The sequence below is a fragment of the Conger conger genome, chromosome 2 (genome assembly GCF_963514075.1).
Source record: "Conger conger chromosome 2, fConCon1.1, whole genome shotgun sequence".
In the NCBI taxonomy this organism is placed as follows: Eukaryota; Metazoa; Chordata; class Actinopteri; order Anguilliformes; family Congridae; genus Conger; species Conger conger.
The window spans coordinates 16974620-16992215 of NC_083761.1; positions in this window are offsets into that span (position 1 = coordinate 16974620).

Consider the following 17596-nt stretch of genomic DNA (forward strand, 5'->3'; position numbering starts at 1 on the left):
TTTGTCCATCAATCTACACTCAATCACCCATAAGGACAAACATGTGATAACATGTTTTTAGAAATCTTTGCAAATTCATTAAAAAACTAAAACTGAAATATCTAATTTGCATATTCAGAACATTTGCTGAATATTCAACTTGGTTGGAACCTACCTGTGGCAAATTGAATTGATTCAACATAGTTTAGAAAGGCGCACACCTGTGTTTATAAGGTCCCACAATTCAGACTGCATGTTGGGACATAAACCAAGCCATGTAGTCCAAGGAACTCTCTGCCAAGCTGAGTAACTGGGCAAGAAGGGCCTTGGTCAGGGAGGTGACAAGAACCCAACGGGCACTCTAACAAAATTAGGAGAACCTGATGTAAGGACAACCATCTCAGCAGCAACCCATCAATTTGGCCATTATGGTAGAGTGGCTAGATGGAAGGCACTCTGGAGTTAAAGGCACATGACAGCCTGCTTGGAGTTTTCCAAATGGCATTTAAAGGAGTCTGAGGGCATGAGGAAAACGATTCTCTGATGTGATGAGACACAAATTGAACAGGCATTGCTCATCACCTGGCTAATACCATCCCTACGGTGAAGGTTGGTGGTGGCAGCATCATGCTATAGGGGTAGGCAGGGACAGGGAGACTGGTCAGAACTGAGGTAAGGATGAATACAGAGAGGTCCTTTAAGAAAACCTGCTCCCGAGGGCATGCAATCACAGACTGGGGTGATGGTTTACCTTTCAGCACGCAATGACTCAAAGCATACGCACAGACAAGACAGTGCTCTAGTGGTTTCAGGACAAGTTTCTGACTGTCCTTGTGTGACTTAAACCCCATAGAACATCTGTGGAGAGACCTGAAGATGATAGTTCAGAGATGCTTCCCATCCAATCCGACAGACCCTGAGAGGATCTGCCGGGAAGAATGGGATAAACTGCCCAAATCCATCTTAGCAAAGCTTGTAAAGACTTATCCAAGAAGACTCAAAGCTGTAATTGCTACCAAAGGGGCTTCTACAAAGTACTGAATACTGACGCTCTTATCCAGAATGATGTACAGTTGATTAGACTAAGGAAGAGGACATCCTCCCCTGGAGCAATGCAGGGTTAAGGGCCTTGCTCAAGGGCCCAACAGCTGTGCGGATCTTATTGTGGCTACACCGGGATTAGAACCACCGACCTTGCGTGTCCCAGTCATTTACCTTAACCATTACATTACAGGCCACCCTGGGTTGTAGGGTGTAGATTGATGGGCAAGAATTTTATCCATTTCAAATAAAATCTACGACTGAAACTGAAGGGGTCGGAATACTTTCTGAGGCCACTGTATTCTGTAATTTGTTAATTGCATAAGCACTACATATTATTCCCATTTGAATCCACCATATATAATAGTTTCGCATCAAGATATAATGTCTTAATGCTTTTAATTACAAGCTTTGTAACTTTACAGTATCAGTATGGCAGTTGGACATAGCATTTTCTTATGCTTGCAATGCTGCAGCCATTATGTAGAGGTCATAGTGGCATTACAAATGCTGGAAAAGACCCAATCTAGTAAAAGTGTTCCTGAAAGCTTTCTTTTCAGCCGGTCTGAGAACCTCTTCAGTAAGAGTGCAGTTATGACTATTACACAATAGATCATTATGAGATATGAATGGGAGAGGTGGAGCAGAGGCACACTCAGTTCTTTTGCTGACACCTTTGCCATTAGCCTGCTGTGTAGCTGCTAGATTGTCACAGGAGACCACTACTGTCTGTTTACAACAAAACTTGATTTTTGATGTTTTGTTTTAGTGTTCAGAAGTGGCATGAATCAGAATTAAAGAGCCAACAGCCACAGTTATAGTCCCTCCATCCAGCCTCTGCTTTAGTGAATAGAATGCCCATTAGTGAATATACATTTTGTGTGTGGAAAAATATGAAAAAGAAAAACACAGAAAACATAAAACAATAAGCAATGTCCTAAAACTAAGATTAGTCGTATTGAAAATCTTTCATATTTTCAGAGGCTTTGTTTAGGCCTAAGTCAGCACATTTACACATTTTATCCTTTAACACTGCGTTATTACATTGTGCATCTACCGAGGCACTGATATACTACTGATCTTCTAGGGTTGTGCTACTTACGTGTCTATCCCAGCTGTTCATATCAACCGCAAAATCTCAGCTGCCTACCGATGCTAAATGGCTGACTGAACACAAGCTGACATCCAATAACATGACATTTTAATAACATTCTGCCAGTTACCGGACAGCGGGAACAATACCCACTAAGGGACTACAGGCAAATGAAAACAAACAGTATCCCCCTCAGAAGCCTTCCATGGAGGACTTCAGATGGAGGTTCATGAAATCCTGGATTCACGACAAGCATTTCCAGACCAGCTCCCTGTCCCGGGCTCCTGTGAAATAGCCTAGTTTTTTGTGTCCATTTCGAGGCTAAGTTCTGAGACAAGGCCACGATTGTGGTTGTCACCAAACACTGACATATTCCTTTTCTTCTTTTTAAATTCTCGGTATCATTCGGCACAGGGGAGCAATTTGTCTGTCATAGGCCCGAAGCAGCAGGCCAGGCCGGCCCCATTAAACTGACAGCGCCGTTATTAGCCGTAAGCAGAGCCAGCGGCCCATGAATTTGCCCACTGTTCAGCGGCGGGCGGCGGGAGCTTGGGCTTTTTTTTTTCAGTAATTAATTTGATAAATTTATTAATTATGAATTGGGTTGACAGTACAATCAGATTGTCAGCCCTCCAGACAGCCCTTTTGTGATAAGTAGCTTTGTGATGGGCTGCTCAGGTTTCGGTAGCTGTCATCCCCCCGGCTTAGCCCCTTATCACCACCTCGCCCATTCATGGGGTAATTTCCTGTGTGTTCTAATTAAATGGTGGCTTTCAGATCGCAAAGTGACTCCCTTTAAAAGGAGCCTCTTGGGTTTTTGGCTGGAGAGCACTGCACCCGGTCAGACAGACTAGCCTACCCCATTACGTTTCCATGAATCTCCCGCGTGCCGCTAGCAGTAAGAGTCGCGAGCACTACAGTTAAGTGGGAATGCAGGACAAACCCGATTTGCTCTTTGCACTGGAATATGCCTTATATTTGAAAAACTTTGTAGCACATATTGTCTTCATTGTGATCTTTGATATTTGAATTCAACTTCGGTTAAAGCTCATTAAACTGCAAACTTTTCATCAACTCAGATTTGGAAAAGATGAAGGGCAGAATTAAGTGAAACATAGCAGGTCCCTCTGTAGGGAGTTGGCTCTCATCAAGGAGGGTAGTCTGACAGTTATCTGGTCCAGTAGAAAGAGAGAGCTCCCTTAATTTCTGTTCTTGTCAACACTAATGCGGGATCCAAGAGGAAACTGTGGCGCTTTTGTGCGTCTGTCAGTTCATCCTGCTTATTACAGCAGCAGGAATGGAAAATATTCAATCATCTTTGATGTCCGTATCGAACTTGAACTGCACTGATGACCTGTGTAAGCCTGACATTAAACCCCACTGCCATTTTCCTGAATGCCCGTATTTTACAACCGTGCCTTTCCGGATATCATTAGAAACAAGATAGTGCCCGCAAATGGCATGTTGTTACCAGTTACATAATCATATCGCATGCTTTTGTGGAAGGATTTGGGGTTGGTTGTAAATAAAACATGTTCTTTTGTGGCAAAGCTTTGGACACTTGTGTGTATGTGGCAGTGGAGATATATGATCAAAGTCATCTCTCAGACCCAATGACACTGTATTTCTCAGTAATTTATTTGCCAGTCACATTTTCCTAGCTGTGAGATTTTGAGGCTTACAGCATTCACCACTAAAGCAACTCTTAGCTGTTTGTGCTGTGTGACACATTTCAGGCCTGTGACCTACATCACTGTCCTCATACCTCACTCATATAATCTTATACCTCTGCCTCAAATGATCTCATGTTTCTTTATTTCTCTGACTGACATATACTGCACACCAGTTAGACTTGCAGGCAACAGATTTAGCCTAACTTGGGATGGGGAATGTGTGTTAATCGACACTCACTGAACACTTTATTAGGTAGACCTGTACACCAGCTTGTTAATGCAAATATTTAATCAGCCAATCATGTGGCAGCAACTAAATGCATAAAAGCATGCAGGCATGATCAAAAGGTTCAGATGTTTTTCAGACCAAATGTCAGAATGGGGAAGAAATGTGATCTAGGTGCCTTTGACTGTGGAATGATTGTTGGTGCCAGACAGGGTGGTTTGAATATCTCAGAAACTGCTGATCGTCTGGGATTTTCACGCACAACAATCTCTAGAGTTTGCAGAGAATGGTGTGAAAACAACAAAAAAAATCCAGTGAACAGCAGTTCTGCGGGAAAAAATGCATTCTCAATGAGAGAGGTCGGTGGAGAATGGCCAGACTGGTCAAAGCTGACAGGAAGGTGACAGTAATGCAAGTAACCACACATTACAACAATGGTATGGAGAATAGCATCTCTGAACACACAACGCATTAAACCGCTTAAGTGGATTGGCTACAGCAGCAGAAGACCAATAAGTCTAATGAATACCTAATAAAGTGCTCAGTGAGTGTATATGTATCCTGTAATAGACATCTACTTCATAATTTGCTGACTTTTATTCTGGTTATTCTGGAGCAGGCTTTACCCTGGTCTTTTATGGAATGCCCACCTCCAGCTTGTCCCATAAGTGTGACCTTGTTGCAGGTACAGTGCTCAGACATGTTTACCTGTAGGTCAGTACAACTGTGTTCTGGGTTTCCCTACTGCCACCTGTAACCTGGAGAAATAAAGGAGCAAGGGTCTGTGTAGGACCAACAAGGGCAGTGGCGATGACAGCAGCTTCTATCTGCCAATCTCCCAGTGGATATTGTTGCTGAACTGGCAGATGGACAGGCGGGGGTTTGTGGAGCGATAGATCTTCTCCATCAGCAGGTTATCATTTACAATTAAACCAAGAGCCTTTCATGTAAAACGCACAGTCAGGACGACCGTCTCCAGAGAGCCAGACTTCTCAGATAACTTTCTGAAAAAGAAAAGATTTTTTAAACAGTGCTCACTCCCCACTCCCTGAAACAGATTTGCTGTAATATGAGATGGCATATTGTGCGTGTGTGCCATATTGCATTATGAGTGCCTTCAAATCTTTTCATTTGTCTGGGCTTTGTAGTGAACTGTAGGTCCTGGTAATAAAATAGTGTGTGCTGTTGACACAAGAGAGAGAGAGAGCACATCTGCACCAAGGCTGCTTTATTAGTGTTTCTATCTGCTCTCCAATGGTAAAGCACTGTTATTGTAGGATCCAGTGTAATAAAAAAAGTTTTTTAAAGTGATAATACAATACAATAAAAAAGTTTTGCTGAGGAAAATTGATTGATGAATGTATCAACTGTGTATCAAATAACTTGCTTCTGCTTTTTACAAAAAAATTAATTGTATTCTAGAATTTCTGTGAGATTTAACCAGGTTGGTTTGACCAGAAAACATTATCGGGCACTGATACAGAGGCAACCTCAGAGCAAAAGACCTCTAGTGGTAAGACAGAGTCATTGCAGGATTTATTCACAATCAGGAAGAGAAGGGAATCCTATGGTACTCTTTCTTGGGCTACTTCCTGCAATCATGGTCTTCAATGTAAAAATTATAAATGAAGTTGCTGAAAAGCTAACATAAGATTCGAAGAGCAGACCATTCCTGTCTCCATACACTACATTTTCTTCTATCTCCAGAAGCTAGATTTGTATAAACAGTTATATAATGCTACAGCCATAAGAACTCAAAGTGAAAAGAAAAATTGTTGTGCAGGTGTGTAACCCAGAACCAATCAGGACAGAGATAATTGTTGTGCAGGTGTGTAACCCAGAACCAATCAGGACAGAGAATTACCAGACGTACTCTGCATAATGAGACAGACAATATTGTCAAGCAAAATCATACATTTAGTGAATAAACAAACTCACAGTGCAAACAAGAAAAAGTGCATGTGGGAAAAACTATGACTATGAGTTTGCATTTTCATTAAATTGATATTTTTACTTGACCATTCTGTCCCTCTCTTTAAGCAGAGTGTGCCTGTTAGGCCTACTTCTCCGTCTTCAGCAGCTGTAAGGGCCGCGGCCCTCGTAAATTCTCCCCCGGCTCACCCTCGGCTAGCGCTGCCAGGTGCTCGCCCTCCTCTTGACTCCTGGTTGCCTTGTCACAGCCCCCCGCCGGTCCGCAGTGACCCGTTGAAGCGCCGGGTCGCCTCGCGTCTGGGATAATCTCTCTTCCACTCGCGAGCCAGGCCGAGGGTCAGCTGCTTCAGCTGCAGCGTAGGTCGCGGGGCCTCGGTTAGCGGCCGCCGCATAATTGATTGAATGATTGACCATTTAAGTCTGAGAACATTGATGAAAACGCTCTTGGATTTACGTAAGTGCAATCTTAAGATCATTTCCCAAGTTGTGTTTGTACTTTATAGACACAACTGAGAGTGAAAAAAGCTTATGTTGGTCTAAAGTGGCATATTTGCATCTTGTGTAACTGCACCGTATGCATCTCACGTTATATAGAACACATGTGTACATGCTTAGCCATGATCTCTTCTTGTGAATGTGGTTAATGGTTAATAATAACCATTTTCCTCTAAATAAGGTTGTATTTCAACATTTATTGCGCCTTTACCAAAATTTGGTTACCTATTGAATGGCATACACGGTCCTCTTTGGGGATTCGAACACCTTTGGGGCCTTCAATCATGTAGTACCTCTACATAACCACACGGAGACACAATAATAACCGCATCAAAATGTGATTTTATGAACAACTACAGCACATATTGATGGTTATCTGCGTAAGCCACAAGTTAAATCCATAATTTAATCATAAGACCATTTTAAAAATGAGACACCAGGTCTCAAATATAATATTTTAAAAAATTGTGTGTTTTATACGTTATATCAATACCCACACCTTTTGCAGAAAACTCTTTTACTTCATTATTTTACCAAAATAATTCCTTGTATTAACTGTGACAGCACTTAAATATATTTTGCCAGTTTTCCAGTGCCCAGACGGGCAGAATCACATTTTTGACACTGAGGCCACCTGATCCAGAGACTTTATTTTGGCTCCTCCATAACACTTTGTCTCTCCTTTGGCAGTGTTATGGGAACATTGTAATGGCAAAAAAACGGGAAGGAGCCGCATCCTCCCCGAACAGTCAATCACCACCCCTCCCCTCGTTCTCTCCATTAATCCCTAATCCTCTTTAGGGATATTACCTACTAATGTATCCAGACATGAGGTATTAGGCCTGACTATCTCTTCCGCACCAGGGACAGTATTTAAGAAGAAGGTTATATGAACTGGAACATTGTTGACTTAACCCCAAAAAGGAAGAGATTACTTTATGTAGCTTATTATTTGATTATTTGGCTGCAATCACAGTGTTATTGGAGCTGGCATTTTGCGTGAACAAAATAAATTGTGCTTGCGATTATAAAACTTGAGGCAGTGCTACTTTCCTTAAAGGCCATACATTTAAAGACAGGGTTTATATCATGCTCCTTTAAGGGAAAGTCACAACTTTCTCTGAAAACATTGCCTGCAGTTTGAGTACTTCTGTATTTTTATTTTTATCAGCAAAACATACACAGTACTAGCTTTGATATGTTGACATTAATAATTGTGGAACCTTGGTACCTTGAAATATCACATCTTCAGAAAAAAACATATTCCTCATAGACTGTATGCAGGATATAGGCATATCCCAATAATGTAAGAGATATGGTTATATCATCCTTCTACATATATAAGGTTTGTTTTGCTGTACTTACACTATGTGCTTACTGTACGAACAGTATTATGCTTGCACAAATTTTCTCAACGATACATTTTTACACAGTGAAGGATGTTAAGAGACAAATTCTCTATCTTTCATAAAAACTGCTTCTTCCTTTTATTTGCTTGTTCTCATTTGAGAGATGTTAGCACCTGATTTAGAACAAATTGCACAGAACAAAATTATAGACTGTTCTTAAACACAGTAATCACACAAATGACAGGCAATACCTATTTCATTTTTTCTCCCATGACTCAATTCAACACAAATATAATATCATCCACGACGGACCCTGATCTGTAAACTGAAAGTGTGACATTTGCTCGATTTAAATATGCAACACTGCTTTTGAAAAGCAGACAAGAGCAGGCAGGGTGGGGAGGGGGGGAGGGGGGGGGGGGGGTGGTGTTGGGGGGGGCATTGCTTCTCTCCTCAGTCTCCCTGGTGCCGGCAGGCTCATAATTAAAAATACACTTTTTCATATGTTCACTAAATACAGTTAATTTAAACAGAGGTGCCATTACGGGGCCCGCTGGCCCCGGGGGCGCTGGAGGGGTCCCTGGTGGTGGTGAAGTGGCCCCGCGGCTGAGGCTTTAATGCGTTGGGGTGCGCGGCTCTATTAATTTCAACAGGGCGTGAAGTGGCTCGATCACGGCCGGGGGACCGGGCCTGGCGCTTTTCAAAGAGCCGCGCGGTTTAAATGGGGGCTGTCTTGGCCTCTTCAGATTGAACCGTTGCCATTCACACAGGCCTTAATAAGGCTTTCACCTTTGACTAGCACGGAGACAGAGGGGTTTTTTTTTATTTTTTATCCAGGCGTTCGGTCCAATTGCAAAGGGATCGTCTTAATTGAGTCGGTCTTTCTCTGGTTCCCTGTACCCAGCAGTTCTCTCGTCTCTGATTTCATTTTCTTTTATCCTTCTCTGACTGTTTTGTATTTAAACTCAGATTAAATAGAGATTAAATGGAGTTAAACAGGGCATTTTTGCTTTAAACAGCAGTGCCACATATATACTGTACAGAGCACGTTCACCTTTTATATTCTTTTTTTGACACCGCACATTAACTATTATATATCGGTGTGTGTGTGTGTGTATGTGTGTGTGTGTGTGTGTGTGTGTGAGAGAGAGATGATGATTCAAATTCAAATATGATGCCTCACTGCATATGTAATTTAGAGAAAGGAATGTCTGTGCCTCAATGCATGGTTCATGCAATGTTAATGCAATGTTGCATACACAGGAAAAAGAAAATCCTTATACTATACTTTCCAAATACATTAACAAACCTCTGCACTAGTCACATGCAGTGTGCTTAAAGTATACATGCATATGCTTTGCTTTGACTGTTTTTCATTTTCTATCAACATTAAGAAAATATCAGGCTATATTTTACCGACTTGTAAATTAATTCACAGAAAATATATTTGCTGATAAAGAACCACTGATTGAGAACTACTGCCTGATTCTGCAACAGAACCTGATCAGAAACAGTGTTCACGGTGTTGGCTGAACTACCTATAGCATTTTGGGCTGCCATTTTGTATACTTTTGCAAAGCTAGTGTGTGACTATCTTTTATATTTGTTACTTTCAGGGATGTGTGTTGTGCCTGGGAAGTATGCCCGTTTTAGTATTTTGTCATGAATTGTGCTGTACCCACTTATTTTCAGGTTAGACACTCTATTTCTCCTGATCATGCATTAATGAGAGAGCCTTAATAGCAACAACATACTACTACATTTGCTAAACCTACTACCTACTATGGTACTGTCTTTTTAGTCAGACTCCGTAAAATTGTATTGTACATTCAAGTCAGTTACAATATAGAGGACGACAAAGTTAATTTGTATTCCAAATTGGCAGGGAACGAGCTATAAACACATCCAAAAATATCCCATGGCACTATAGTAGGGGTGTTAACCCTGGTATCCTGGCAAAATTCCCAAGAAACTGCCTCCCTACAGTACATCTGGCGACTCAATCATTCCCTGTTTACAACAACAACATCTATTCCAAAGGTCATCACTACAAGAAATAATTGTGTTCTCAGTTCTCATTAAAAATTATGATATTGCAAACTGATCCCCTGTAAAACCCTCAGGGCCTGTTCCACAGACACATATTAACCTTCGTTCTCAACTAAATTGAACTTTGTATGGAGAATCTCCATTCAAAATTGATTTTAGTCTCAGAGTAGGCTTCATCTGTGTCTGTGAAACTGACTTAAACTGATAATGTCAGAGTACATGTACAGCTTGTTTATTTGTGCAATATCACTCTGCCACAAGGAGGCACTATTACCCTGCTGAGTGCACTGAATCCAACACACAAAAATCGACAAAACATCAGACTCTAAACATTTTGCTTTTTGATCAGATGGTATAGTGGAAGGTAAGGTAACTAGTTGCTGTAAACACATTCTTTCAAGATGCTATTTGTAGTTTGCTTATTGAATCATAGCAGTCTTTTAAAAATGAGCACAGTGGTATTTATAAGGAAAGTGTAATTGTGATTACCCACAATTCCAGAGTTGCAGATGACATACAGAATTAAATATACTTGGAACAAACATTGCACAAATAGATACCGCAGAGACACAGACACCCATATATACATATGGATACATACTCACACACACATACATATATATATATATATATATATATACACACACACACACACACACACACACACACACACACACACAAACAGCATAAATAAAGTGTGTTTCAAATCTAAATAAGATGTAGCTAATTAGACGGCTGATTTGCTGATTGAATGGGTCATTGCAGTTTTGCCTTTTGCCTTTATTACACTTGAGTAATTAATCACTTTTCTATTTCGTGCATGCACCTTAATGTCGTCTATTATAAGCATTCTATTTCAGGAAGAGCATTTTTAAACAAAGCATTTCTAGCAGCTTCTCGCTCCATACCTTTTGAGACGATGACATTTGAGTGAGTCATCAAAACTCTAGGGCAATTCGCGACAGATTTTGGAGGTGCCATTCCCCGGTGCCTCCCATGGATGCCAGCTGAAAGCGGGGAACATGAGATTCTCGTTTTAGTGCTTCATCCCCCGCCAGCTGTCTGTCAGCTGAGGCAAAGCACTGATTTTAAGAGGAGGAGTGATTGTTGTGAGGGGTTCACTGCACAGAAGCAGTCCACTAGAGGTCCTTAGGTGAAATGCCCACCCTGCTATTCCACCTACTCCCTGTTAAGTGACAGTGATGGATGGAGTCGCTTCCAGAGAAAGCAGTGTGGGTCACGGCGGGAAGGGGTTTGTATGGTTCCTGCCATTTGCATGTCATCTTTCTCTTTTTCTCTATTTCTCTCTCTTTCTCCGCACTGCATATATTTCCTTTTGTGGGTTGAAGGCTGGGGATATGCTGCTGCATTAAAATAGATGATGAACGTTTGAGACAGTAGACGATGCGTGTCTATGTGTTTGTATGCGTGCTTGTATACGGTACGTGTTCTTATATCGCATGAGCCTGGTGGATTTGTGCACGCAAGCCTGTCTGTATGTGTGTGCCTGTGTTTTGATGTGTATGTGGTTGCATTTGTGATGTGTGCCTTTGTGTGTGTGCGCGTGTGTGTGCATCCCCTGTTTTCTTGCACAGAACTTGTTTCTTGTTCAGTATTGCAATTGTGTACATTTATAGTTCTACAGCATTATACCTTATATATAATTTGTTATGTGTAAATATGGGGTGCCCTGTGTATCCAGTTATGTAGTCTGTTCACGTTTTAAACTCAAGAGTGTTTGAAGGAAGCATCTTTCAGTCGATAACTGTATGTTGTAATTAGTGACCAGAGTGGTGTGATGAATTCATAGATATAATCTACTCATGCCAAAAGGACCTTTTGCCTTGTGCATATTTCGCTGCATGTGGTCTTATAACTTTGCATGTAAAGTACATTTTTTAGGTTGCTTTGTGCTGTACACACAGTGGAGCCGGTGGCAATTATATTTGAATTCATACAGTGAGCAACCCAAGCCAAGACAAATAAAGACAACAGATCTATTGTAAAATTAATAGTCATTCATTTACAGAGTTACGGTGTAACAGGTAGATGGTGTTAACTGCTATCAGGGTGAGTCTCTTTGGAGAAATTGTTTAACCACACAATTCACTCAATGTAATAACAGCCACAGCAGTTTTTAACTGGAACAGAACATATGTAAAAAAAAGTTTAAAAAACCTCTCACTGTATCTTACCTTTTATCTTACCTAGCCATTTAGGAGTCCTCTCAGAAAATAATTATGAAAAAGAATCACAATCTTTGTGAATAGCATATTTAAATGACATTCATGTCTTGTTATTATACTCTTATTTAATATAATTAACATAATCATTGCTGTTCAGTTTCTTATGAGCGAGAGAACCTTTTAAAAAATGACTTTCACTTCATTATAGAACATAACCTTATAGCAAAGAAGCAAATTAACCTTTTCCCCAGCTATGCCAGAAGGGAACATCCTAAATGCATCACTGTGAGTAACTGAGTTTCAGCTGAACTTAAACACGCCCTTACAGAATAACTGCAGCTGTGGTTGTGATTACCTCAGTCTCTAGACAGAGCTGCATTAAGGATACAGGATGTTGTTTAATTCATAGCCTTTTAATAACATTTTTAAATGCTTAATGGCTTCACCATAAAAGAAGGCCAAACTGTATACTGATTTCCTTATAACGTTCCAAGTTCGAATAGACATGGGAATGCAATCTCAGGATTTATAGTGGATCTGAATGGAAAATAATTATATGCTCAGTGATAAAAACACAATAAAGCTCAGAAAAATGTACTTTAAAATGAGAGTTTATATTCCAGTCATCCATTATGAATGAGGTTCTTAGCCTGCATATGACTGGCATACCAAAACTGGGCACAGGACACAAGACCCTCATATAAAAAACAACAACTTTCGGCCATTTTCTTCATGTATTTTGAAAACATCTACATGGATTCTTGTCATCCAGCTCTGTGTACAGATAAAATGTCATCATTCCTCAGCTAACAAAGTTCAGCTTACAGTATGACTAAACCCTAATGTGTCACTAAATGGAAAGAGAAACAGGTTTGCTGTTCCTGAGAATAACATTTTCTAAAGATACAAAATTTGTGTGACATTGATGTTATACAGTCTGACTAATCTGGGCAAAGACCCACAAACACACACAAAACCTACACACACACAAACATGCACATATGCGCACACACAGACACACACACACGCCAGGTATTTTGGGAAAACATTGAATAACCAGTCACATGCACATGAGAGCATCCAAGTAAAGCACATGACCTTATGGTTACACAACTAGCCAAGGTAGATCAGATGACTGTGAGGAACACGTAAGAGAAATTTACTAAAGCAAATACTAAAGTGAGTTTTATGGGTGTAATATTTGGACGGTACATAGCTCAAGGCTAAAATATGAAATGGTTTTCCAGGACAGTGGTTGATTGTCCTCCTGTTAATGACCAGCAGGTCGAAGCACATATGTGACAGCATGTGCATATCTCACAAAGCCAACATGTAATTAAGTGAAAGAGAACAGGCAGCTGGCATACTGTGCACCCAACCATGGAAAAGTGTAAAAGCTATACACTCAGTGAGCATTTTATTAGGTACAGTATCTATTAGACTTTTTTTTTTGCTGCTGTAGCCTATCCCCCCATTTGGATGCGTTGTGTGTTCAGAGATGCTCTTCTGCATACCACTTTTGCAATGTGTGGTTATTTGTATTGCTGTCACCTTCATGTCAGCTTCGAGCAGTCTGGCCCTTCTCCTGTGACCTCTCCCATTAACATGCTGTCAACCCCTTCCCCATTCTCCATTGAATTCCAAAAATGCACACCAAAGGATATGAAGAACTTTGAAACTTTAATTATGTATAGATTAATACAAAAAGAGAGTATTTCTAGAGTAAAATATATCTGCATTATTTATTTTATGTTGTCTGTTTTGCTCATCTTTATTCTGGGGGGCCAATAATTATGCCCGGTAACGTCCTGGCCCGAGAACACAATCTCGATATGCTGTAGAGCCTCTTGTTTTTTCGTATTATTTTGTCATAAAAACTTGGAGTGGGGATGAGAAGCAGGGGTGAGTGTAGACCCGGAGATATCGTGACAGACTCTTGAGGTGTGAATAGAAATGCTAGACCGAGTGGGGATTTTCTCCACAGAACTCAGCTAAGAGAGTGGGATGTGTGAAGACGTTCATGCATGCTGAGTTAAATTCATTCCATTGCAAGCTATTACAGTTAAATCGTGCCTCAGCTCCCATATCCAAGGCACACAGCTTAATGTTCATGAAGGCTACCGGCTAAGTGAAAGATTCTGTCAAATTCTGCGTTTATAATCGCCACTGTTGATTGATTTTATTACCAGTGACAGCAGGCTTGTAGGGAAGATTGGCCAGTCGATAGTTTTAATGACAGGACGGCATATTTACACAGCTCAATGCAGGTGAAACAAGCCATTTCCTGCCATGCAGTTGCTGATGCATACACTTTATGCAATCACTGTAAATTGTTTTTGACATTAGTTTGAGTATAAAAGGTCTGTAACATGGTTCTGTGAGAGCTTGTAGTGTGAAGAAAGTGCTTGGTCAGCCTTGGTAAGTCTCTGAATGTGTACTGCCTTGCCCATTGCCTTGACATGTGTTTGAAGGCATATGACCAAACAACATTTATTCTTCATTTACATTACATTACATTAATGGCACTCGGCAGATGCTCGTATCCAGAGCAACGTACAGTTGATTAGACTAAGTTGGAGACAATCCTCCCCTGGAATAATGCAGGGTTAAGGGCCTTGCTTTAGGGCCCAACGACTGTGCAGATCTTATTGTGGCTACACCAGGGATCGAACCACTGACCTTGTGGGTCACAGTCCTTAACCACTATGCTACAGCCCGCCCTTGATGGCACAGAAACCTTTTTTTTCCTTGTCCCACAAAAATGGCAATTAGTGTGTTTTAAAACCTTATCAAGAGCACCGATCAATATGAATAAAAATAATAAATATGTACACAAACTTCAATATTAAAGTGTCTGTCCTGAATGTTTTAGTTTTGGTAAATTTGGTGACATCTGTGGTGGCAGGCGGTCATAAAAAATTGTTTTTACACTCCAAATACCTGAGATTAAAAGCCAAATACCATTCAAAACTAACCAAGCCAAGTGTTTATTTTTCTTAGTAGAAGAATAATAAGAAAATTAATAATAAGAAAAATACGGATTGACACTTTAAACTGAAAATAGGGATTCCGGTGGGCTGAGGGACTTTCACGGTGACATTCGGGCTTAAGGGGAATAGGGGCATGGAAACTGGACAATGCACAATGACAGCGACCGTGCGCTTCCACTGATCAGCTCAGACACAGCCCTCGCCTCCTTCAAAGAGAGCACAATTGCATCCGTGACCCTGCCTGCTCCCCGCTCCCCCGTCAAACCCTGACCGAGCGTGACAACGCTCAAACGCTGTAGCTCAACTGTTTAAACGCCGGACAGAGGCCACGTGAAACGGGATGAAACACTTCTGGACACCTGCGCCGTGGGTCGGCGGCGAGACCAGACAATGCCGCGTGATCTACGGCTCGACGTCTGGAGACCGGCCGTTAATGACACCGTGAAATCATGTGTGAAATGGAGAGGTGACCCCGGATCACAGAGAGACCGGTATTCCTACTGCATACGACACTGTATGCAGTTGCCTTTAGATACACTACAAAAAAACGAACAAACGGTTTATAAAGACAAAGAAGGCTGAATCTGCTACAGTAATCAGAATTCTTGATAAATATGAATGTCCCAAGCCCTTTTCCAAATGTATTTAGACCATGTAGGCCATATAAGGATTATAGTGTTTACCTCGACATATCATTACTAGTTTGCTTTTGCTTGTTATCACAATGCAAGTTTCAGAGACAATTTCTCTATACAGTACATTTTGGACGTGATTATTAATTACAGTACATACAGATATCGGAGATTCAAAATCGACATAAATAATAATGTTCATGCTTTTACATTTTTACATATTTCAAATCCATAATCACTTAAGAGTAATACTTTTACTACATCACACTTGTCACCTTATAAATGAAATACTAAAAGATACATGAGACATAATCCAAATCCAATTTAGCTCTCTCTGTAAAACACCTGTGATCATATCATTCCTGTTTTTCTGTGTAGAACGCCACAGGGTGGAGGGAACAACTGTGCCAATTAGATTCATCACAACATCTGGAGATCTGAAGAGCGAAAGAAAAAGGCATTCTTGTCCTCAGACTGTTTGTTTTGTACTCTCCCTTTTTACCGTACGATCCTTGGTCTCAGCAGGAACATGTTAGGCAGAGCAGCTGTCTGCTGACCAAATGGCACAAATATAAAGTACTAAATGTAAAAAACACTCGCTGCTTACCTTCTTTTTTCCTGATATAAGGACCGGCAGAAACAATTACAGACACCATGTGACCGCCACCTTTGGGCCTGCAGATGTCAGCAAGATGTCCTGGAAACTAGAGATCCATCTGGCCTTATTATTGCAGTGGGACTATCCATAACGCAGCCTATCAGACCTCTGAGCCGTTAAGGGTCTCTGAGTGCTTTTACAGATTCCTTGTGATTGTTGGATAAAACTCACGTTGTGTTTATCATGTCTGCACATGGAAGAGGTCTCATGTCTAATTTTTGAAATATGTTGGTTTAACAGATTATATCACCTGTAGTGACCAGTTTCCCCCATATTAATTTTTCTTTTTCTTTTCTTTTTGAGAAGAGGGGGAGTTGGGGGTGGGTTTTGGCTAGGCATCATCTCATCCCCACACGCCACACACACACAAATGGTACAATTGTCTATCACAATGTTCATTTGAAATGATTAATAACTAAATGTATGACAGAACTAGAATAATATGAAAGAGAATTATTCTTACCTTACAAAACAAAGCCTAACCATCATCTCTGTAAACAAAGATGTCCAGTAGCTGTCCTCAGCTGTCAGTTCAATGTCCCTGTGCTCCTACAGCACAACCAGTCCCTTCAGCCTGTCCCCATCATTCAGCACATCTCTGGCGACTGGGTCTGCTTCTGAGGGGGCCCCAAGTCGAGTACTGAAGCATGCAGCTGGGCTTTGTTCTGTCTTCTACTGTATGTTGCGTTGCCAGATATCCTGGTTATGGATATTTATTTTTCTCTCTCCCGAAAACAAATGTAAATGCTGACAATAGAAAAGACAATGCTAGGCCCCCCGACTTCACTACTGAATTTACATTGTTGCTTGTATGCATAAAATGGCTTTATTGACAGATTGTCTGGCTAATAAAATGTCATATATCCTATGAAAACAAAATGTACGTATAATTATGAAATATACACTCAATATGAAGCACATCTCAGAGTATTGCAGCTGCACTGTGGAAACTGCAAAGAAACTGTTAATGTTTGTGCTAATACTTGGTTTTGGTGCATGAAATAAAAGTCTTCATTAGGAGAGACTAGGTGAAAATATCACTGAACCATGGTATTTTAATAAGGACACCCCTCCGACCATGTCAGTGTAAATATTCACATTTTAGACCTGAAAACCGGCGGTGGAATGGAATTTTGATCAAAATTAAGCATTGCATCAAAATCATCAGTACGCTCTGTGCCAACATTTAACAGTTAATGCGACTGATAAGTGTATTATGGGCAAGGTACCACTGACTCAGAGGTGTGAGGGCAGCAACTCAGCGCTATGTCCGGGAAAATAAAAGCCTGTTCT